The sequence below is a fragment of the Cervus elaphus genome, chromosome 31, assembly GCF_910594005.1.
Source record: "Cervus elaphus chromosome 31, mCerEla1.1, whole genome shotgun sequence".
In the NCBI taxonomy this organism is placed as follows: domain Eukaryota; kingdom Metazoa; phylum Chordata; class Mammalia; order Artiodactyla; family Cervidae; genus Cervus; species Cervus elaphus.
The window spans coordinates 45,616,656-45,640,674 of NC_057845.1; the positions used below are offsets into that span (position 1 = coordinate 45,616,656).

The window sequence follows — 24,019 nt, forward strand, 5'->3', positions numbered from 1 at the left end:
CAACAAAATTCTTATTTTATAATACAGCACTTTAGTGAGAAGCTAGAACTTTAATAGAAAATTATGCTAAAGCTAGTCTTAGTTACCTTTTCCTTTAACTTTGAGAAAAAACATTTTTCCTACTTTCAAATACATTTTCTATAATTCATCACTGTCTTTCTTCATTCATTGGTTTATTCAAAATATATTACTGAGTGCCTCATATAGGCCAGGCTTTCTTCTGAGTACTAGAGAAGCATTGGGGAACAAGAAGAATCCACAGAAAGGATTGCATTCAGGTATGTGTCTGGAGGGAGAAGACTTATCAATGAGTTAAGTTATGAAGTTATTTTAGAAAATAAGTGCTATAAAAGTGGATGAGATAGACTCATCCAGGAAGCAATTGTATAATACATAGTGAAGTGCAGAGGGCACACAATGAGCCCTGGAGGAAGTTCCATTGCTGAGATAACTTTGTGAGACTACAGCTGAAATCAACCTTTGTCCTTTCCTCAGTACATAAAGTGCTGGTGAACGTCAACTTCATCATTCTAGGTTTGACTAGACAAACCTAAGAAGACAAAAATCTCCCCTTCATGCCGCATATTGGAAAGATGCTTTTATTAAATAACAGGAAGAATGCAGCTCTCCTGTAAGCAAGGCCCAGAGCATCAACTCATCAACTGGGCAGTATTACTGCTCCATGTGACAAGGGGGTCATTGTACTTTCATTTTTCAGCTGGAGGAATTGAGTCATTGAGATTTGAGTTATATAATCTTTAAAGGAAGCTGGGAAGGAGCCATCTAGTTTGAGGAAACAGTTACGAATCAGGGTGCCTCCATAACCTAAATTCAGCCTTTTTAGGAACTAAAGGGTATTGGTCACTTCCTCTGATTATGAAACATTAAGTAAGCCCTTTTCTGGACAGGATGACTGTCAGATTTCCACTTCTGGTGCTATCAGATACTGATGAATATTTTATAAGCCTAAAATTATTCTTTGATACAAGCATATACTACATGGACAACTAAGTATATCTTCAGCCAAGTCTCACAGACTGTAAGACAGGAAATCCCATTAATAAAGGGCTCACAGTTTTCAAACAACTGGTAAAATTTCCCCTTGGAAGTCTGTAGAACATACAACATTGCTGCTCACTGCGTTTTTAAAGCAAAGTAGTAACAAATAATGTCAGCCACTTCATCTTAACTATTTTATATCTTCCTTGCTGAAAGCCTCTAATGGAATTACTATCTTTTTAGCTAACCAACTAATGGTAATGGTATTCAATATTTATGAAATGCTCATTTTCAAATAGGATAGAAGCTGCTGGTTTTTTCTTTTTTTTTTTTGCTATAAATGACAGAATTTATTAATTGCTACTTGAACATGTTGCATTTTTATTTAATTTTTAAAATAGTAGAAACCATGGCATTCAAAGTAAAACCTGAAACAATGCTTGAAAACATCTATCTGAAAAGTTTCATTATAAAGTAAAATAGCCTCCAGAGAATAAAGCTGCAGTTCTGTCAACATAATTAGGAAGGCCTAAAAAGAGGTTTCCTAGAATCACTTTTATGTTTTTAACCAAAAAAATACAAGGAATTTTATATTGATGGGATTCAAAAAGTTGGTAGATTCATGTACCTCATATTTGCTCATGAGTAGAATAGTATTATCACTATTACTTGTTTATGGAGCTGACACCTCCCTGAAAAACATGAACCTGAATTTGTTAGGTTCTTGAAACTCCTTTTCAATACTAAATAGGAGATAGAAGGCACTGTGAAAAGCCCCTGGCTATTTTTTTTTTTTTTTTTTAGTAGTTATATTAGCTTTAAATTCACTCACCATTTAGGGAAAGAGGTTGGTTCAGGGGATTTACTAGAAATCTTAAAAGGCTGAACTCTTGGATTTTAATCTCAGTTCACAGAAGCTATAGGCAACTTGCCTCTATCACAGAGGCAACAGAGAATATAAATGTTAAGGTACCCTGAGCCAATTGAATAAAGTAAAACTTTATAAAGGTAGCAGCTAGTGGTATTACTGATAAGATAATGTGATTTTTCAGGATAGCCATTATTATTTAATAGCCTATGGAATAATATAAATCTATACAATGGGCTCCAATCTAGCCCACAGTCATTCCTAAGCACAGTAGTACATGAAGAAAAGCTTTACTCTGATCAGAATATTTCAAAAAACTTTCCCTGTGGCACCCAAGACTCAGGTTCCCACTTTTTACTCAAGGAGAAATATAATAGCTATTGGGGTGAAATACTTAGATGAAGTCCAAACCCATCCCAAGGCTCCAAAGGCTGGTGGAGGCCTCTAATCAAAAGCAGAGAATATGAAGCAGGTTCAGTGTCTAGTTCTTTATTCATAATTGGTTCCTGTTGGGTTTTTTGCATTGATGGCTTCTTAGTCATTATTATCCCAATCAAACCAGCTTTCACTATGGTATTCCATATCCCATTTTCATCGCTGCATGAAATATAGTATTGAAAGGACCAGGCATCTTTCACGAAGCACAACAGGACATTGATAACCGTGCAGATTAACTCCCCATCCAGTCTCAGGTCTTGTTTGTTACTTTATGATTTTTTTTCTAGACCAGCAGACTTTCCCTCGTCAGGCTGACGATGGCTCGCTTCATGTATACCACTCGAGACTTCTCTATAGTATAAAATAGAAGATCAAAAGCAGGTAGAAAAAAAGAGGGAATGAAATGAAAATTGAAAGAGATATAGCTGGAAGGAGACAAAAGTTTATAAAAGATGAGCTCAAGTTTCATGTTGGCGATGATTAGTCTTGTAAAACCTTCTGGGGCCTGTGGAAACATTTGCTTGTCTAAAATCCAGTTTTTTTTTTGTTTTTTGTTTTAGACTTCTCATGATGAGCAGCTCATCTCCCATTTGAAGGATACAGTCTTTTCTGAATAAGTGTGGTAGGGCCAGGGATTTGAGCACTCAGCCACACGCCACGGAGCCAGGCACATGGAAAACAGCTGATTCCACAGATCCGAGGACTTGGGTAAGTGCCCAGCACTTGAGCCACCTAATGTGATGGCAAATGTTCCCCTTTTAGTAAGCATGGAAAATTCATTTTAATTTAATAGTGTTTTATGATACAAGGAAGCCTCTAGTAAAACTCTTCTGATAGTGTGATTCCAGGGATGGGTAGAAGCTGGACTGGGAATTAAATGTACCAAAAGGAAAAACATCTTCCCATATTTGGGAGCAGAAAGATAGAAACAAAACTTTATTTTGTGAACTGTAGTCCCATGCATCTGAAATATTTTGATTAAATTTGTAGAAAGAACTGACCCTTTAGGAAACTTCTTCGATTCTAACGTTAGAGCTTCAGGTCAAATGTTGGACAGGTTTTGCCACACCATTGTATTCCAGGCTTGAGTCCCATCCATAGTCCACCAACAATTGGCTTCAGCCCACAGTTGTTCCATTAATAGAAAAAGCAGGCAATTTATATTTGAGATTTCTTATCTGAGTTCTATCATACCTTAAAATGTTGGCTGAATATGGCATCATCTCTCATTACAAAGATGATATGATAGTTTAAAATAATTATGATCTATTTTTTTAAATGAAAATTATTTTAAAGATGAACCAGGTATTGTTAGAATTGACATGGAGTCTCACATAACCTGGGAAAAGTCATCCGTGACTTAGAGGGAATGTTGTGATTTCCATTTCTTGGGTGATCTCTAAGGCTCCTCTTTCCAAGATCCTCTTTGGTAAAACCAGTTTTTTGGGGTGTTAAGAAAGAGAACTTACTTCTTAGATTCCAGTGTTGGAGATAATAATCTTTTTGGTTTTTAGGAGTGTGACATTATTTATTTTGCTACTCTAAATTGGTTTCTCACAATTCATTTTAAGGGCCAAAGGAAAACAATTCTAAACTGTCTGTTTAAATAAACTTGATAGCAAAACAAAGGAGTTGATTTTAGTTAAAAACCTTAATATTTCTTTTAAAACACAATATAAAATGCTTTTTTATTATGCTTTCTTATGAGGCACATATCATAACTATTATTTGAACCATTGCTCCCAGTTATACATTTTTTAATGGCCCTAAATGAATTTTGATTTTTCTTCACTGATTGTTATAATGGTTAGAAGAATATAAAAGTCTCAAAATATGCTGTATGTCCATTTGCTTTAGAGATTTTCAGAAATGTCCTCAAAATCAAATACAGTCATCATTCAGTTCAGTTCAGTCGCTCAGTCGTTATCTGACTCTTTGTGACCCCATGGACTGCAGGATACCAGGCTTCAGTTAAAAATCATATAATGTAGTAGCAAGATCATGTAAAATATTAAAACAAATTCTACATTGCTTTTGAGACATTTAAAACTTTTGCCCCTTCTTTAAAAAAGGTCTATAATAATGTGAGAAGATAATAAAAATTGAATTTTTCTGCAAGGAAATCTTATTTTAAAGGTAACTTTTGAACTATGAGCAGATGCTCAGACTATTATCTATTTAGTTCAGGCATCAAAGAGAATTACTGACAATTTATGCTTCTATAGCTTTTTCAAGAGCTTGAATAGTGTTAATTTCATTAGGAGAGCATGATAATCTTTTGCATCATTTAATCACCTATTAGCAGTATTGCTTGCAATGAATTCAACTTTTTGGTTAATTTACCAAATTCATGTGCTTTTTCTTTTCCTGTATTTAAGCTGGAATGTAAACTGAGTCAAGAATAAAAATTAAACTTGATCTGGATTGTTATGTTTTGTCTTCATCACAAAATGGTATACCTGGAAACCAGGCGTAACAGCTTCACTAAGATATGCTAAAGTTAATATTAGCCTGAGTTTACAGATTCAGAGTCATTGATGATTGTTATTAGACATCTTGTTATTTGACTTCAAGTGGGGAAATATAGGAATTTCAAACTCTCAAGACTTCAGTGATGAGGTTAAAAAAAAAAAAAGGTGTACCTCAAAAAAGTAAATGATCAGTTCCCTAGTTCAGTAGTAGTTTTACAAATATTTTAAGAGCATCGTAGTAAGTATTTGGTGGCAAAGAACCCACTTGCCAATTCAGGGGATATGAGACTCGGGTTCGATTTCTGGGTCAGGAAGTTCCCCTGGAGGAGGAAATGGCAACCCACTCCAGTATTTTTGCCTGGAGAATCCCATCGACAGAGTTGCCTGGTGGGCTACAGTCCACGGGGTCACAAAGAGTCTGACACGCTGAAGCCGCATAGCACACATGGCCTTTACCAAGGTTTGCAGAAAAAATATGTTATTGAGAAAACAGCATTGGCTGAAAGAAATCCCCTTAGAAATGTACAGTGTCCTATTTCATAGATTTATATGTTGTGTGTATGATATCCACATACTAATTGTTTAAAGCAGGATCTTTAAACTCTGTGAAGGGTAGACAATGGCTATTTTAGTCTTTTTGGTCTCACTCATGGCTACTCAAATTTGATATTGTAGCCTTAGAAAAACACATACACAAGTGAATGTAGTGATATTTCAATAATATTTCATTTGCATACAATGGAATTTTTTTTTTTTTTTTGCCAAACTGCACTTTGGCTTGGATCTTGGTTCCTCGATCAGGGATCAAACTCTTGCCTCCTGCAGTGGAAGCACAATCTTAACTACTGGGCAACCAGGGAATTCCAGAGACTAGAATTTTTAAATTTCATATAATTTTGGCTTTTCATGAAATGAAAGAAATGAAAGATTTTTTCAATTATTTAAAAATGTGAAAACTGCTTTTGTTCACGACACATACGAAAATAGAGGATGGGTAGAATTCAGCCTACTGTTTACTGAGTTTACTGAGTAAACAGTTAACTGAGTAAACAGTTTACTGAGCCCTGGTTTAAAGTATTAATTTTCTAGAATTCATAGTAGGCTATATGTACCAGTACTTCAAGAAATATGAAAACCAAAATTAGATACATGTATATTTATTGGCTTTTTTAAAGTGACAAAGTCATATAGAGAACCAACTCAGCAAAGTTAAATTTAGATTAATTTAGATTAATATGACATTTTGTTATTTCTATTGCTGTGTATGTGAAAAAGTCAGATACTGAATATACAAGATATTCTTACTTGGTTAGAAGGAAACTGAGACCAAATGAAAATGTCAGTGGCTTTTTTTCCCCCACAGTGGCTTTATTTGTTATGTTAAGATTTTCTTTAAAATGAGGTTAACTTTAAACTTTCAATAATATTATAGTCATTTAATATGAAATCACATCATTAGATAGAATAAGAAAGAAGACCATTTATTGTCAAAATGTAAAATTTAAAATATGATATTTGCTCAAATATGCTTATCTAATAAATAGCCAGTGTTCATATAACTGCACTGTCTCTTAGTGAAACATACCATCATTAAACCACTGAATGAAAATCTTTTGTACATTACATGAATTGTACTTTCAAATTAAGCTATTTTTCTCTAGGTAAGATATACTGTGGAATTGGAAAGAAAAAAACTCATGGCTAAATTTTCTTTCTGTTTCAGATGTAATTAATAATACTTTGGATACAAGAAATTAGAATATTTGATAGTTTTTAAAATACTAATCTAGAAATTTTAAATCATTATCATAGAATATTTTAAAAACTTACCTTTATTTGTGTACTGTGTATATTTGTGCTCATATGGTTGAATTCTGGCACAGCAACTCTATTTAAGAACTTATTTTGAATAAGTATTTAAAATTAAAGTATGTATATCTGCATTTTAAAATTCCTTACTTTATCAATTCTATCATAGAAATGTGTTCCATCAATGATAGTGGAGTGAAAGGAGACTTAGGAAGGGACTATAATTAACTTTGGTGGGTTTTAGTTTGTAAAAATTTAAAAGCTTGGAAATATTATTTACAAGACATAAAAGTATTAGATGAACATTTTTTTAAAAAGTGAAGTAATTAACTAAAGCTATTCAGAGAATATAAAAATACTAGCTGAGTGTTTAAAAAAAAGCAACCTGGAATCAGGTAACTAAATTCAGTAAATTTTTACTCTGAGTTTTATATACCTAGGTGTAATTTCAAATTAGTGTTCTAGACCTAAAATCACATTTGAAAAAAATTCAGTTCAGTTGCTGAGTCGTGTACAACTCTTTGAGACCACATGGACTTCAGCACTCCAGGCTTCCCTGTCCATCACCAACTCGTGGAGTTTACTCAAACACACGTCCATTGAGTTGATGATGCCATCCAACCATCTCATCCTCTGTCATCCCCTTCTCCTCTCACCTTCAATTTTTCCCAGCATCAGGGTCTTTCCTAAAGAGTCAGTTCTTCACATCAGGTGGCCAAAGTATTGGAGTTTCAGCTTCAGCCTCAGTCCTTCCAATGAATATTGAGGACTGATTTCCTTTAGGATGGACTGGTTGGATCTCCTTGCAGTCCAAGGGACTCTCAAGAGTCTTCTCCAACACCACAGTTCAAAAGCATCAATTCTTCGGCACTCAGCTTTCTTTAGAGTCCAACTCTTTTATCCATACATGACTACTGGAAAAACCAAAGCTTTGACTAGATGGACCTTTGTTGGCAAAGTAATATCTCTGCTTTTTAATAATCTATCTAGGTTTGTCATAACTCTTCTTCCAAGGAGCAAGCGTCTTTTAATTTCATGGCTGCAATCACCATCTGCAGTGATTTTGGAGCCCCCCAAAATAAAATCTGTCACTGTTTCCATTGCTTCCCCATCTATTTGCCATGAAGTGATGGGACCAGATGCCATGATCTTAGGTTCTGAATGTTGAGTTTTAAGCCAACTTTTTCACTCTCCTCTTTCACTTTCATCAAGAGACTCTGTAGTTCTTCACTTTTTGCCCTAAGGGTGGTGTCATCTGCATATCTGAGATTATTGATATTTCTCCCAGCAATCTTGATTCCAGCATGTGCTTCATCTGGCCCAGCATTTCTCATGATGTACTCTGCATATAAGTTAAATAAGCAGGGTGACAATATACAGCCTTGCTGTACTCCTTTCCCAATTTGGAACCAGTCTGTTGTTCCATGTCCGGTTCTAACTGTTGCTTCCTGACCTGCATACAGATTTCTCAGGAGGCAGGTCAGGTGGTCTGGTATTCCCATCTCTTTCAGAATTTTCCACAGTTTGTTTTTATCCACACAGTCAAGGCTTTAGTGTAGTCAATAAAGCAGAAATAGATGTTTTTCTGGAACTCTCTTGCTTTTTGGTTGATCCAACGCATGTTGGCTATTTGATCTCTGGTTCCCCTGCCTTTCCTAAATGCAGTTTGAACATCTGGAAGTTCACAGTTCACTTACTGTTGAAGCCTGGTTTGGAGAATTTTGAGAATTACTTTGCTAGCGTGTGAGATGAGTGCAATTGTGTGGTAGTTTGAACATTCTTTGGGATTGCCTTTCTTTGATATTGGAATGAAAACGGACCTTTTCCAGTCCTGTGGCCACTGCTGAGTTTTCCAATTTTGCTTGCATATTGAGTGCAGCACTTTCACAGCATCATCTTTTAGGGTTTGAAATACCTCAGCTGGAATTTCATCACCTCCACAAGTTTAATTTAAAAATTAAAACTACATCAAAACCAATACAAATAATTTCTAGTGGTGGGTGTGTGAATGTGAAGTTTTGATGAAATTGAAAATTTTAACTTCATTAGTGATGTAATTCTTAAAAATTAAGTATTATCGTGGTCAGGATAGATGTTGATATACTTGATATTCTACATTTTCGCAGTGTGTTACTATCGATACCACTTTTGTAACAAGATAATCATTCATTTAACAAACATATCTTGAGAATCTACAGTGGACCTGGCATTATGCTAAATACTAAATACAAAGATGAATATAACATTCTTGCCTTCATGAAATTTACAGGTTTATTAGGGAATATCAAAGATGCACATCTGGGATGATTTTGACAGCAGGAGGCATTTGTCAGTGTCTGGGATATGAAGTGGTCATTACTTAAGGGGGAGTTCTGGCAGACAATTGGTAGAAGCCAGGGATGCCTTTAAACATCCTACAATGTTGTTAAAACACCCTGCAACAAAGAATTTATCCAGTCTAAAATGTCAATAGTGCTGGCTTTGATAAACCTTGATCTAAGTGTAACACATTTTTAAAACTATTACAGAATGATATAAAGACTCTGATGGTCAATTTGACAACTCAACAAGCAAGAACAGTTGTCATGATAGAGGAATATTTTGAAAAAAGACCTGTGTTTGAGCTGATTCTTGAAAGGCTGAATGGAGTTGGAAAGAAGAGTTTTCCAAACAAAGTCAGCAAAGCAAGCAAAACTATAGATGTGTAAAATAACTTCTAATTTTTGGGAACTATGCAAAGTCTAGAGTGGGTTGGTTAGTTGGATGTGGGAGTTTAAAGACCTGAAGTTGGGCAGGTGAGTAGGAAAAGGTATTAGAAATGATGAAGGAATTTGGGCAGGTGCATATGATCAAAGCAGTCCATTTGTAGGATTCATCAGCCATGTGAAGTGTCGTGATTATTTGAGGAAACATTAAAATCCTACTTCACTTGACTAGAGAAGAACCACAAGAGGATAAGTCTCCCAGTGGGAAAGAAGCTTCCCTACTTCTTATCCTATAAATGTTTTGCTTCTGATTCAATATCTTTCACTTTATTTGTCAGAACTATATCAAAGCAACCGTCGTTGAACCTTAGCTCATTTTCTGCAGTTTCATAAATATGTTATGTTGCTGACTGGCTGACTCTTGCGGACAAAAGCTGCATATTGTAGCATCAGGTAGCACTGTCCTTCTTTGGAGGTTATATTTTCAGACTCCTGTTGCAGAGCCATGGTGAAGAAAAAAAATAATTGCTTACCAATAAAAAAATAGACAACTATAAATGAAATCTCAACTGTGGCAAAACCTTGTTCTTCTGTCTCAGTGGTTCTTAATTTTGGATGCTACATGCATGCTAAGTCACTTCAGGCGTGTCTGACTCTTTGCAACCCCATGAACTATAGCCCGGCAGGCTCCTCTGTCCATGGGGTTCTCCAGGCAAGATTACTGGAGTGGATTGCCATGCCCTCATCCAGGGGATCTTCCCAACCCAGGTACTGAACCTGAGTCTCTTACATCTCCTGCATTGACTGGTTCTTTACCACTAGCACCACCTGGGGGGGATACATACTCATATTAGAATCACTGGAGGGAGAGATCTGGGTTTCTCTATTTCTTAAAACTCCCCAGGTTAATGCAGGCAGCTCTGCTATGGATACAGAAAGTTAACCTCATACTTTGGCTTTGCAATGATTTATTTTTAGATTTTTTTCATTGTAAACACATCTTCTTATTTTCATTAAAAGTTAAAATGACTTTTTTTTTTTAAGCCTACGCCAACTTTCAAAGAGTAGCTTTCTGGTTACAAGTATAACATAACAAGAGGGAACTAGTCTATAATTTCTTACACGATTCACAAGTTGGATGAGGCTCATGTATGTCACAGAGAAATAACTAGAGATTTGAACATGAAACTTTGAACAATGATATTTACATTTTCAGAAAGTTTTATTGTGTGCTACCCATTTCTGTGATCAAGTGGTTCACGTGGCTAGTGAGTGTGCTGCAATGAAGCAGGGCTGAGTTTAATCTTCCCATGGCTCATTCCATCTTCTTTAGCCATAGATTATAGTCTCTGGTCTAGATAGCACCTTTGAAATTGTGGGGTTTTCTTGTTAAAATGCTGGAGAAAATTGTACGGTGCTACTGTGGTTTTATTGACATGAATTCATTCCCGTAAAGAGTCACTAAAAATACCAGCCCTAATCTTTTGTTTGGGCTTCCCAGGTGGCTCAGTGGTAAAGAATCCATCTGCCAGTGCAGGAAACATAAGAGATGTGAGTTCAATTCCTGGGTCAGGAAGATCCCCTGGAGAAGGAAATTCTAGTATTGTTGCCTGGGAAATTCCATGGGCACAAGAGCTTGGTGGGCTACAGTCCATGGGTTCGAGAAGAGTTGGATACGACTTAGCAACTAAGCAACAACAATTTTTTGTTTACTCACCAGATAGATATTAATTATCTAATTCTGTGCAAGAGGCTGCCTTTTCTGCCCCCCTCTATCAAGAAACAGAAAGGCAAAGAGGGTTCAGTCTTCATTCTCTATGTTTTTACAGCATTGTACCAATGAGCAAAAGAGGACTATCATTACAAATTGTCTCCTCTCCAGCCCCTTGGATATGTTTCAGTTGTATTTCTCTTCTCTAGTATCAGTGATCCCTTTGTGAAAGATTTCCTCTAGTACTAATTGCTGTCTAGCTATCTTCCTCTCTTTCACCTTAAATTCAGAAACTTCCTTATAAGTATTTATCCCCTCTACTTCCTTAATATATATTTATAACATTAATCCTCTAAGACATAAATAATGACTATAATCCAGCTTTGAGTCCTTACTCAGAACATGGACTATGTTTTCTCGTGAACAGTTGAGGCTGGGGATGCTGTTTTCCTTTTGCTTACTTCTTTTGTTTGGCCAATTGAAACATGTTTGTGGATAGGGACCATTTAACCCATGGGTACCATGTTTCTACATTTAGTCTTTAGCCTCTTATGTTTCCAATTTTAGTACCTTTAGACTCATGTTTCTAAACTCCTGAGTTTCAAACCTCTGACTATAACTCATAGTCAGATATTTTGCATTGTGGTCTAGTAAACACACATCCATCCATACATGTACAGCACATATACATTTTACAAAAATAGCCTATCCACTCCATCCTATACTATCCCATATATAGTATGGGATATGCACTATGTTGCATATAGTATGGGATATATACGGCAACACTGTTGGTGTTCCTGACCCACTAATATACTACCACAGTAATTATTTCCAACGGTTTTTCTAATCTAAACCCACGATTTTCAGCACAGCCTTTGGGTTATAGCGTTCTTCTAAATGGGTCAGATAAACTCAAGGGATACTCAGATAGCTTGAAAGCAAAGCTGTTCTTTGTTCCATTGCTTTGATTTCTGTTTGTGAAGGGAGTTAATTTATTTAGATTTTCAAATACCACAAGAAGGAGAAAATGAGATCATTTTAATGTTTTTGAAAGATCTGTTTCCTACTTTTCTTTAAATCCCATTTATATTTTATGGAGTCCTTCAATGAATGGACCACACTAAACACCCACTGAAATTCACTTAGCAATTAAGAATGTATTGCTGGATGACACTTTTTGTGTAATTCTTTGGGTCAGAGACAATTCATCATGATAAGCCTTGGTTTTCATGCTGCTCCTGATAGACTGTTAACCAAAATGATCTTAAGAGGTGTGGTCTCCTCACCTCTGAAGATTTATGTTTAAACTTGCCAAAGGTACTAGCTACAATGAAACACTATCTGGAATCTCGTCCACTTAAATAACGCATCCTTTTGCTCACCTTTGACCTCTGCTCACCTCCTTCCCCTCACTTACTTTTGTTTGAGAGTGACCCTGAGGGCAGTTCACTTTGTTTCTTGTGACCCACAGCTGTCTCCAGAACTTCCTTGGTGCTTCAGATTCCAGAATCCATTTTGGTTTGTGAGAGAGAGCTGCAAAGTTGTATTTAAAATTATGTCTTCATTCCTAACCCTGGATATTGCTGGGCTATAATTTTATTGGAATTGTGTTCATCTCATCTAAAATACAAAAGCTCATAAGCTGTCTTCTTAAGAAGTGATAATTCTCCTCCCCTTCAGAACTCTCATTCTCTAATATCGTGACATCATTGACTCATCCTGTAAATGTTAGATTGACTTCTGCCTCGCCCCCCCCACTTCCAACTTTCCTTAATAAAAGATGAAATGTCCTTTTTCAAAGGTTCTGTAACCCAGCTTTAGGCCATCACTTAGATCATGTAGGTCATTATATTACAGATAACAAGAAAGACCAAGAGAAGCAAAATGAGTTCCTCCTTATTGCAGTTAGAGAATATGTAACCAATAGTTCCCTTAATTTGAGTTTTTATTAAGATAAATTGCAAATAAAAAAGATATTGAAATAACAGGATAATCTGTAATATTTTTACTGTATTTCCTACACATACAAACTTTTTTTTTTGATGAGTCATTTTAAAACAAAAATACTGCCTTTCCTTGAAAGTCAAGATTAATGCTTAATATTTTCTCTTAATTATGATTTTCAGAGTAAGGATTTGATATAATAATCACTTCCAGTGATTGATGACTAACCTTTTAAATTCGTAAAACAGAAACAATGTGGTGCTTATTGAAATGTTTAAATAAAAAGAGTTAAATTTTAGGTTTTCCTGGCTTTAACATCAATTCTTGAGTAATGCTTTTGTGTGTATGTGCTACTAGATACAACTAGCTGAAACTTTGCTGGATCTCATTTCATTATGTCCCAAAGTGTAGTACTTTGTGGATGCAATTTTGTTAGCAGATAACTGAGTTAGAGATATTAGAAATTATTACTATGAAAGCTGCTTTTATTTACCTCCTTTTATATTACCTATTACAAGCATGCACTGCCTAGCAAAAAATTTAGCCACTTGGCATCAATTCCTACATCTAAAAAACAAAAGCAGCTCTGTTCTCTACGATGCATTCCTCAGAGTGATGTCATGAAGGTTAATATTACAATCCCCCCAAATAGTTCAACATGACAAAAAAATTATGAATGTTAATGAGAACAGGGTTGAAAATGTATTTGAGGTAGAATAAAGCACAGTTATAAATTACCAGCAACCTATTTTATTTTGTGATTATTGTTTCCAAAAGCCTTTGAGACCTTTGAGAAACAAACAAAGATATAGACTCAAGGAGAAATAAATAAAAGTGTAACACCAATAGCAACTTATTTTCACGTAATTTTAATTTTACCGCTTTTGTCTGTGGAAGTACAGTGCAGTTCAAAAGGCTATTGCCTTTTTTCAACATTATTGAGATTAGACTGAGAGACCTCTTATGGTTTATTTCTTATAAAATGACAAGAGATAGATATGAGGATGTTCTAGATGAAATATTTGCCACTTCATTGATGGCTGTAGACAGAGTGAAAAGGCAGTAGAGAATCTCTAAATCCTCCTGATATGGTAAAGCCTAAATTCTGATAAGGGAAGTGATTTTAAAAAGAAGGCTCCAGGGAACTGGTCACTGTATTCTCCTATAGTTGTTAAAACGTCATACATTCATTGGCTCTTTATAACTGGAAGTCATCTCACTCATTTCTACCCAAAACACTTCAGTTCACACATGAAGTAACTGAGGGTAAGGCACATTAAGTGACTTCCCCGAGACCACAATTAGTGATGAAACGGGAACTGGAGCCCAAGCCTATGGTTATATTTATTCGAAGGTATATTAGTGTAGCATAAATGTCACATTATATGAATTAATGGGTAACGTGAAAACAGAAATATCTCCATAAGCCTCTAGAAGGAAGTTGTTGGGAGGCCCAGCCTATAATTTATGATGATACAACCATGTTTTTTCCTAAAAAAGCTTTCATTGCCCCAAGATCAAAAAGATATTCTCCCAGGTCACAAGAAATCTTTCATTATCCCAAGGTCGTAAGGATGTTCTACATAAATTAGCCTCCAGAAGTCTTAATGCTGATAATGTAACTTATGAAGCTGAAATGTCTCCCTTTTTATTAAAAACTTTCAGAGGACAGAAACACATATTCAGAATGTATATTCTGTGCATTTGGTGAAGTTGCATCAAACTGGCATTTATCATCAACAAATTCAACTATATAATCTTGGAGAAAAAGGAAAGCAGAATTAATTTAGGAAGCATGTGCAGTCTCCCTGTTATTCCAGTCAACATATTTATTTTTTATTTTATGTAAGTGTGAGAGAGACAACATCAAACTGATATCCCTCACTTGATCTTAGTTCCCCTGTAACTCTGTAAACATCTCAAGATCTGGTATATGATTTTAGCATTTTAAAGATATGATTCTATTTTGGTTCTTATCATGGCTTCTGAAGCAAAGCAACCATTTACTTAGTGTTTAGTGTGAGATTTTCTTGATGTCCTGTTTTGAGTAATTAAAAATTATATTCTGAAATTTTTAAGGATTAATAAGTAATTAAAACTATAAATGACCAAACTTAGCTATTCTTGAAGATTTCAAGCTCAAATTCTGACTATTTATCTGTAAGTATAAGCAGACTTTAATAGTCATTTTTAATGGGACTTTGAGTAATATTTGATTTTATATGCAAGTAGTTAATTGGTGTACAAATAGGAGGTTGAATATACTAGTTTTTTTTATAAAACACAAGTTAGTATGTTTGAAGGAGTTCAATTATCTTCTATAATAATCCATCTATAAAGTATTTAGTGCTTATAATAGATTTTAAAACTTATTCAAGCTTACATTTTCTTAAATATCTCAATAATATGGAGAAGGCAATGGCAACCCACTCCAGTACTCTTGCCTGGAAAATCCCATGGACGGAGCAGCCTAGTGGCTGCAGTCCATGAGGTCGCTAAGAGTCGGACACGACTGAGCGACTTCACTTTCACTTTTCACTTTCATGCATTGGAGAAGGAAATGGCAACCCACTCCAGTGTTCTTGCCTGGAGAATCCCAGGGACGGGAGAGCCTGGTGGGCTGCTGTCTATGGGGTCGCACAGAGTCGGGCACGACTGAAGTGACTTAGCAGCAGCAGCAGCATGTCAATTTTACATTAAAAGTCTAAAATGTTTCCTCAGTTACACATCTCAAAAAAAAAAAAAAAGACCCACCTATTAGTTACATAGAGCAAATTCTCTAACACATTTGAATTATTAAGAATACCAACATGTATAGATTCTATAGCATGAAAAAAATGATTCTCTTTTATCATCTTTAACATTTCTATGCCTATGTAATCCTGGGGTTAATAGATGCTAACACACTTGGAAAGGAATTATCTTCTAATTGAAATTGCTTATTAGCCAGAGGCTTTGACTGGGACAATGGGTAGAGTCTTAATAGTAATCACCATACAGCATAACCTTATTTACAGTCTTTACAAGGACTTGGTAAATTAGGGAGGAATTACTGTACCCCACATGACTCATCCAGCCCATATAATCCACATCTAATGTGCTGTAGACTCATGTTACCTATTACTCAGATTTTCTTTCTACAGTCTCAGTCACGCAGCTCTTCTTTCTTTGGCAAGGCCCTACTGAAAAATAATTTTTAAAAAATTAATTGTTATTGGAGTATTGTTTTACAATGTTGGGTTAGTTTCTACTCTATAGCAGAGTGAATCAGCCGTACATATACCTGTCTCCCCACTCTTTGGGGCTTCCTTCCCATTCAAGGGATGGTCACCACAGTGCCTTAAGTAGAGCTCCCTGTGATACACAGTATGTGCTCACTAGCTATATATTTTATACACAGTATCAATAGTGTATATATTTGATTAAATTTTATATTTATGGACTCAAGCTATTTGAATGAATTTCATCTATTGTATTTCTGACTTGGACACAATCTTGCATTTTCTCACATTGTTTTGATCTGGTAGGAACATAGGATTCTTACCAATGTAAAGTGCTGCAGAACAGTCAGATTTTCTATATTACAAGAGACTAAAGGGCTATCATAATCTAAATGCAAAGCATAAACCTTTGCATTTAGTTATATTACCTCTTACATCTCTTTTTTTAGATCTTGGATTAGGGAAATATAAAAAGTATATTTAGGACCTAAAGTCAGTTATTTAACCATCCTGTACTTCAATTTCCTCAACTTTAAAATGGGGGCAGTTATACTACTTGCTTCATAAGTTTTCAGTGGGAATTTAAATAGTATTTGATAACTATTAAATAATGGTTATCATGAATTTGGATAAACTCCAGAAGTTGGTGATGGACAAGGAGGCCTGGCATGCTGCGGGTCATGGGATTGCAAAGAGTCAGACACGACTGAGCTACTGAACTGAACTGAACTGAATGGTTATCAATAGTAATTATGTAAACAAATAAATGATAAAAATTGATAAAGAACATGGTGAACAATTTCTTGCCTAAGTGGCTTCTTCCAGCTTTTGGGAAAAAGCTTCCAGAGTGAGATTTGTCAAAATCAGATCAGCATTCAGTATTACTAACTACTGGTAGGATTTTAGGCAAACTAAAATCTCCCATGGTGGCTCAAACAGTAAAGAATCTGCCTGCAATGCAGGAAGCCCAGGTTCAATCCCTGGGTTGGGAAGATCCCCTGGAGAAGGAAATGGCAACCTACTCCAGTATTCTTGCCTGGCAAATTCCATGGACAGAGGAACCTGGTGGGCTATAGTCCATGGGGTCACACAGAGTCAGATAAGACCGAGCATGCACTCATGTAGCAACATAGCAAGATCTCTTTGGGTTTTATAAATGCAGATGTCAGAAAAATGATCTCCAAGGAGTTTTCTGGGCTTCCCTGGTGGCTCAGATGGTAAAGCGTCTGCCTGCAATGCGGGAGACCCAGGTTTGATCCCTGGGTCGGGAAGATCCCCTGGAAAAGGAAATGGCAACCCACTCCAGTACTCTTGCCTGGAAAATTCCATGGATGGAGGAGCCTGGTAGGCTACAGTCCATGGGGTTGCAAAGAGTCGGACACGACTGAGCAACTTCACTTTCACTTTTCAAGGAATTTTCCAGTTCTAAGGCTTTATGGTGTTACAGGAGAGATGTAAGTTCCTAATAAATGGATAAATATCAAAGTCAGTTGAACAGCATAATATATCTGATAAATGAATGTTGCAAAAATCATCCCATGAAGTATACTCACAGTGTGCTGAAAGGAACAGAATCCTGGGAGGCGAATGGCCAGAACATTGCTGCTTGCTGACATCATTTGCTATTTGGCCTCTGGCATTCAGCCTGCCCAGTCATGCACACTGCTTATTTTGCCTACTTCTGCTTTCCAAATGAGAATTAATCTCAATGCTAAGGTCTCATGTGGCCATCAAGCTCTATCTCCATAGAGAAAGAAGAGGAGCTTTTTGACAAATCACCTGCAGCCATGGAGATTGTAGAGCTGTCCTCAGATTGATCTGTTTTCTCAAGACAAAATTGGAAATTCAAATATTCTGTTACAGACACTGTGTCTCCATGCCACTATACACCCCACGTCTTTCCTCGTTATCTGTCTGTTTTGTTGGTTATTTCCATCATAATGCAGCAAGGCTAACCGTGTGGACATGGTCCCAGCTCTTATTGCTGTCTGATTCCCCATGGGTTTTGGATGGTTATATGCATAGTGAGGGGACATTTAAATGACTTTTGTGTGTTGCACAGTCAGGAAAACAACCTTTCCACACCAGCTCTTTTGACCTCTCAAAAAAACAACCATCATAATACAAGCAGATGTTTGAATGGGCAAAAATAAACCCAGGTGGCTCCAGTCTACCCCAGGAACCTCATACAACTCCATTGGCTCATCCAGGTTTGTCGTTCTCCTGATCTTAGTGGGCACAATTATCACATTTCAAGTAGGCCTGAGTTCCAACCACAAAATTTAAACAAACAAAAAATCCCTTTCTACCAGAAGGGTAAAGGGTCAGTGTGAGAGTTGGAGGGGAAAGCCAAGGAAAATCAGTTTCTTCCACGGAAAAAGTCAAAGAGAACAGTCTATGTCATGGATTATTAGCAGTTCTGGAGCAAAAGATGTACTTGACTTTAGTTTGAACCTGCTCCAGTGTTAAAATGCAGATAGCAACGAAATGTAAATACTTAGCAGGTTGCCAAATATATTCAAAGCAAATTGGAAGTGAGAATAACTCAGGTGGGAAGCAGAATCAGAAAAGTCTCCACAAAGGAGGCATTTGACCTAGAGAAAAAGAGCATTTGAGCAGAAGGGAATGCATATGAGAAAAAGAAAGCAAACACAAGTGTGACATGTTCTGGAAGTTGTGACAAGAGCAAATGATGGACTGTGTGAAGTTGGGGAGGATGAGGAAGAGGTAAAATAAGCTAATAGCTAACATTGTAGTCTGATAGAGAAATGATGAGAAACTTAAAGATGCCAGTAAGGTTGAGGATGGGCTTCCCTGGTGGTTCAGATGATAAAGAATCTGTCTGCAATGAAGGAGACCCAAGTTTGATCCCTGGGTTGGGAAGATCCCTTGGAGAAAGAAATAGCAACCCCCTCCAGTATTCTTGCTTGGAGAATTCTATGGACAGAGGAGCCTGGCGGGCTACAGTTCATGAGGTCGCAAAGAGTCGGACACGACAGAGTGCCTAACACGTTTACACTTTCAAGGTTGCAGATGACAGGAGTGAAGCCTTTGGCATCTATGTGAGGAGGAGCATCAATAAAGTTACAAATAACTGTAAAAACTGTCGTTGGAGGTACTGAGTGAAATATAGGGCTAAAAAACAGGAGGAAAATGTGACTGGGTGAAAAGTTTCGTGTGTACGGCATCAGATATACACACAGAACTTGGATACAGAATGCTTCGACTAGAAATACAAGCCTGAATGTTAGGAGAGAGAGAAGGGCTGAGAATTTGATGACAAGAGAGGTATAGGGACTGGAACTTTAAATTGCTATAAAGTTGGGAACTTTCAAGCATAGACAGATTAGGAGTGTGATTAGCATGGTAGTAAGTGAGCAATCCTCAGTGAAGGAGAAGCAGGTGTATATAGGACATGAACACTAGGGCAGGACAGCATTTCACAGGGTATGTAAACAACACTGCAAATGTCACAAAGAATCACAAAGTTGTGTGAGAAAGAGGTGGTTGGATTTGGTCATTAGAGGGCTCCTAGAACAAATAGAAGCGTAATTTTAGCAGAAATAAAGGAACAAGGAAACTCCCAGGGGAGAGTGGACAAGAGTTAGTGAACTAGAGGTTTAGAACGTACTAATTTTTGAAACAAGTTTCCAGGTAAGGAGACGAGCAGTAGGGCAGTAGCTTTGTCATTTGAGAAAGACGCTGTAGGGGAGAGGGGACAGCCGGATGAAAGGGGACCATGAGGTGTGCGACAGGTGTCAGTTCTAACCAGCAAACCTTTGATCATCTCTTTGCAGAAGTTTTGGAAGAGGAAGAGTCTCAAGTACTCTAGATTAGGACCTTGGCTTGCATTTCTCCAATTACCCCTTTTAGCTGTTATAACTGCTAGAATCCTTGAACACTGTTCCCTGGATGTGACGTTGTGCCCTCCACCCAGGCCTAAGGAAAGGGACACATTGCAGTTTTTCCACATACCCGTAGGCCAGGTGTGTCAATCAGTCTGTTAATATGTTGGAGTACCTAAAGAAAAGTTTTAAAAAGGAAAAAATTAAAATAAAAAGGTAATAAAAAGTAGTAAATTATTTTGTACATTAGTTAGTTTAAAAATATTTGTTGTTCTGGCATTGGTAAGGGCATTTAGTCCCATGTGTCATCATGTGGTCCTATTGGCCTTACCACGTAATGCTCATCTGTTTGGTCCTTGGGTAGCAGCATTGCCCTTGCTGTGTCCACCGTGGCTGGCATCTCTCACATCTTCTCTGTTGACTTTAACACAAACTCTAGGCTTCCAACCTCTTCAGTCTTCCAACTCTGGCTCTTAAAGCCAAGATGTTGAGAACCAAAATCTTCTTTGTCTCTAGTAGTCAAAAACTATGTAGTTTTCCCTACTTTGAGTTAAAATAAGACTCTTTGTGCCGGGAGCTGGAACACGAGATCCCACCCATGACAAGGTCATGAGGAGAAGACCTGACAAGCAAGGCAGATCAGGACCTCAGGGATTTCGAAAAGCTGTCCCAGCGCTCACCTTAAAGATGATCTCTGTCTTTGTGATGCTTGCTATATTAGACTACTCCCTAATTTCTGTGACACAGGTAGACGGCCTTCCCCGATCTCTCTCCAAACAGAATCAACCTAGAACTTTAATCAATATGTCCCCCGGACGGTGGTATCCTATAAGATTATCCAGGATGAAAAGAGTGTTGCAGTTTAGACCCCTTTGCTGGCATTCTAGCCTGCTTGGCAAATGCATACTAATGCACATGACTGCTCACAACACCTTAATCATAAACAGCATAAAGAACCTGATCACATAAAGGCCCTAATAGGCACAGAGCCTTCGGGGGCGAGGAAGCCCTATTAGAGAACACAAAAATATTATTCTAAAAGCGGTTATAGTTAAAGATTTGGAAAAATAAGGGTTCAGAATTGTTAATTTTAACCAGGAATGCTAAACAGGGGCTGCCTCACCAGAGCTTCAGAGTCTTTGTGTGGTAAACCTTTTAGATAAATTTAACTGATAACTTCTGCCAAAGGACTGACCTTTGTGTTCATTAAAGAATATATTACAGGAAAACAGCTTTGCATTCACCTAGGTCATAAAATGTCAATAGGCCCCATGGCCAGAAGATAACGTACAAGACTCTCACAAAGAAGTATGCAGAAAACACCCTGGTTTTGTGAAGGATAAGCTGATGTAATATTCAACTATCTTCCCCTTAAAAATGTACTAACTTAGAATATCAAAGCAACGGTAAAAAATAAAGATTGGCCAGACTCTGCTTTACCTCCCGTCTGGTCTCTCTCTCTCTCTCTCTCTCTCTCTCTCTCTCTCTCTCTCCCTCTCGCCGACGCCATTCATCCTGAGGGTACCCCTGGATCCTGCCGAGGTTGGACCCCGGCAAGTGGCGCCACGAACAGGGAGCCCGAAGCTAATCCCCTCCATTGTTCAGTCTTCGGGATGGCTAGGACCCCACTAGGGTGACGCAGCCCCCCCCTGCACAAGATAGGTAGGGTGAGGAAAGTGGGTAGGCTTCAGGTTTACTCTTTAGGACCCCACTAGGGTGCTACAGGCCCCCCTGCATGAGAAAGGTAGGGTAAGGAAGGTGGGTATGTTTAAGGTTCCTTCTTTTCTAAGATTAAGATCCTCTCCTTTTTCTTCTTCTAATTAGTAACAAAAGTGGGTAACAGTGAGTTAAAGGAAAGACAGCTTTTTATTGGGGTTATATTGCAGCTATTAAATAAAAGAAGTACTAAAGTAAAAAAGGCTAGTGTTCAATCTTTTTTCACATTTGTACAGGAGCAATGTCCTTATTTTCCAGAAGAGAGCAGTTCTCCTGGGTTCCCTTACCCTCCTGGCCTCCACCCGGGTGCCCTTTCCAATGAGATCTCTTGCTTTGTCAGCACATGTGTCTCCTCGGACAGTTCATTTATGAGCCCAGTTACGGGCCCTGGAAGGGGTCCCCCTTCCTGCAACTGGTGGGGACTCTTCTTCGCTGAGACTGACATCCTGACCACTCGGGGTACTCAGGGGCCAGCTTGCCTGCCAATGGACCAGACCCAGCGGCCGCAACTGGGACCCTTTTGTCCCTGGTCTCCTGACACGGACAACTGGCCAGAGTGCCCCGATTGGTAAGGAACAAGAGACTTTATTGACCTCTCTCCCCTTCCCTCTCTCTGTCTTCTCCTTAGCCCTTCCTATCCTTCCCGTTTTTCTAGTCCCCTGGTCCTGGATGCAGGAATCTGGTTGAAGGGCCTCAGCTTGTGCTGAGGATTGGAGACTGACCACCTCCTCTTGGCAGAGACCTCGAATTCTGGTTTCTGGTAGGGCCGAGTTCCAGTCCTCCCTTCTCTGGAAGCCCAGGGAAAAGTCCTGTAATGCCTGGGTGTCTGTAGGTGGCAGGAGACGTCTGTGAGGCCACCCCTTTTGCCCCCCTTTCCCGCCTCCTCCTCCTCCTCCTTGTTTTCCTTTCCTCCTCTTAAAATCTTTGAAGATATCTGAAGTTCTGTGTCTCTGTAGAAGGTTTTCTGAGAGACTGCATTCTTGTATTTAAGGGAGTGTCTGATGAGGACTGCCAGGTTTATCTGTGTGTGTTTTAACTCTGTTCTGTGTTGTGATTTTTGATGGCCATTTTGCTTTGTCTGGCCACCATTTAGACCTGCCACCACTTTGTTAGAACTTGATTTTCTTTCCCTGTGCCTTGAGACCAGGGCTCTCAGGAACACTTATCTAGACCATCTCTAACTCCTGAGACTAAGGGAAAAGGGAAAAAGCTTTTAAATTTTTTTATTTATTTCAACTTTTTTATAAACTAGTAAATTTTATATTGTAATATCTAATTCATGACCAAACTTTAAAAATGAGGCTAGATCTTGCACTGTGTCTGTCTAAATATGTCTTGGTATGTCTTTGTCTCTGGGTAATAGTTTTTAGGTTAATTTGTAAATGAGCTCTATTTAATTGGCTTAAAAAGGTAAGCACTTACAAATCAGATAATTCTAAACTAAACAATAAATTCCAGGTTCAGGTGAACTGGGAAATATTCAGTATTAAATACCTGATATTAATGTTTGTTAGTTGACCTATTTAATATAGACATGTCTTAGAGTAATTAACATCAAGTAAAATATTTTCATTATGCCTAGGTCTATTATAAGTTAAATATTGTTATATTGTAATATCTGTTACAAGTTTGTCAGCAAGGAAAGTACCTCAAGTAAAGAAACTTCAAAAAAGAAAAAAAGTAAATAAGATAGGAGCTTTTAGATAAACTATTAAAAATCATCATACTTTAGAAATGTCTCTCTAAAACAGTCCCTTTAGATTTTGGTAACCTGAATTTCTAGGGTTGTGCTAAATTAAGTGACTGATTTGTTGAATAGCTAGATCATTCAAAAAAAAAAAAAAAAGATTCTGAAACATTCATTACTGAACACTAATTTCCTCTTACAGAGAAACTGTAGATTTTGGACTATTAATGAATAATGTTTGATGCCATCCTGAGATATTCGCTAAAATTTTTTTAGAAATTGTCACTAGTATTTATGTTCACCAATCTGTAGAATGATAATATAAAAGTCAATTCTTGAGGGGGGATCGGGATGGGGAATACATGTAAATCCATGGCTGATTCATGTCAATGTATGACAAAACCCACTGCAATGTTGTGAAGTAATTAGCCTCCAACTAATAAAAAAAAAAAAAAAAAAAAAGTCAATTCTTGGTTGCTTAAGGAAAGTAATATGTGTGTGTTCAGTAAAGAAGGTATGAGGAATGAAGTTACATTTTATGAAGGAAAAAGGAAGTAAGTCTGACTTATAGTTGTTCCTGGATGCGAGAACAAATGGGTACA

The 24,019-nt window shown here is 37.4% G+C and overlaps 1 protein-coding gene across 2 annotated transcripts in view; it reads left to right on the forward strand.

Annotated features, from left to right (window-relative positions):
* Nucleotides 1–24,019, forward strand: part of ZPLD1 (zona pellucida like domain containing 1) — a 405,680-nt gene that overhangs the window by 324,308 nt on the left and 57,353 nt on the right. For both annotated transcript variants that reach the window (XM_043892989.1, XM_043892990.1), the window contains one exon: nt 2,866–3,013. The gene's annotated coding sequence lies outside the window, so the exon portion shown is untranslated. The remainder of the gene's footprint in view (nt 1–2,865; nt 3,014–24,019) is intronic.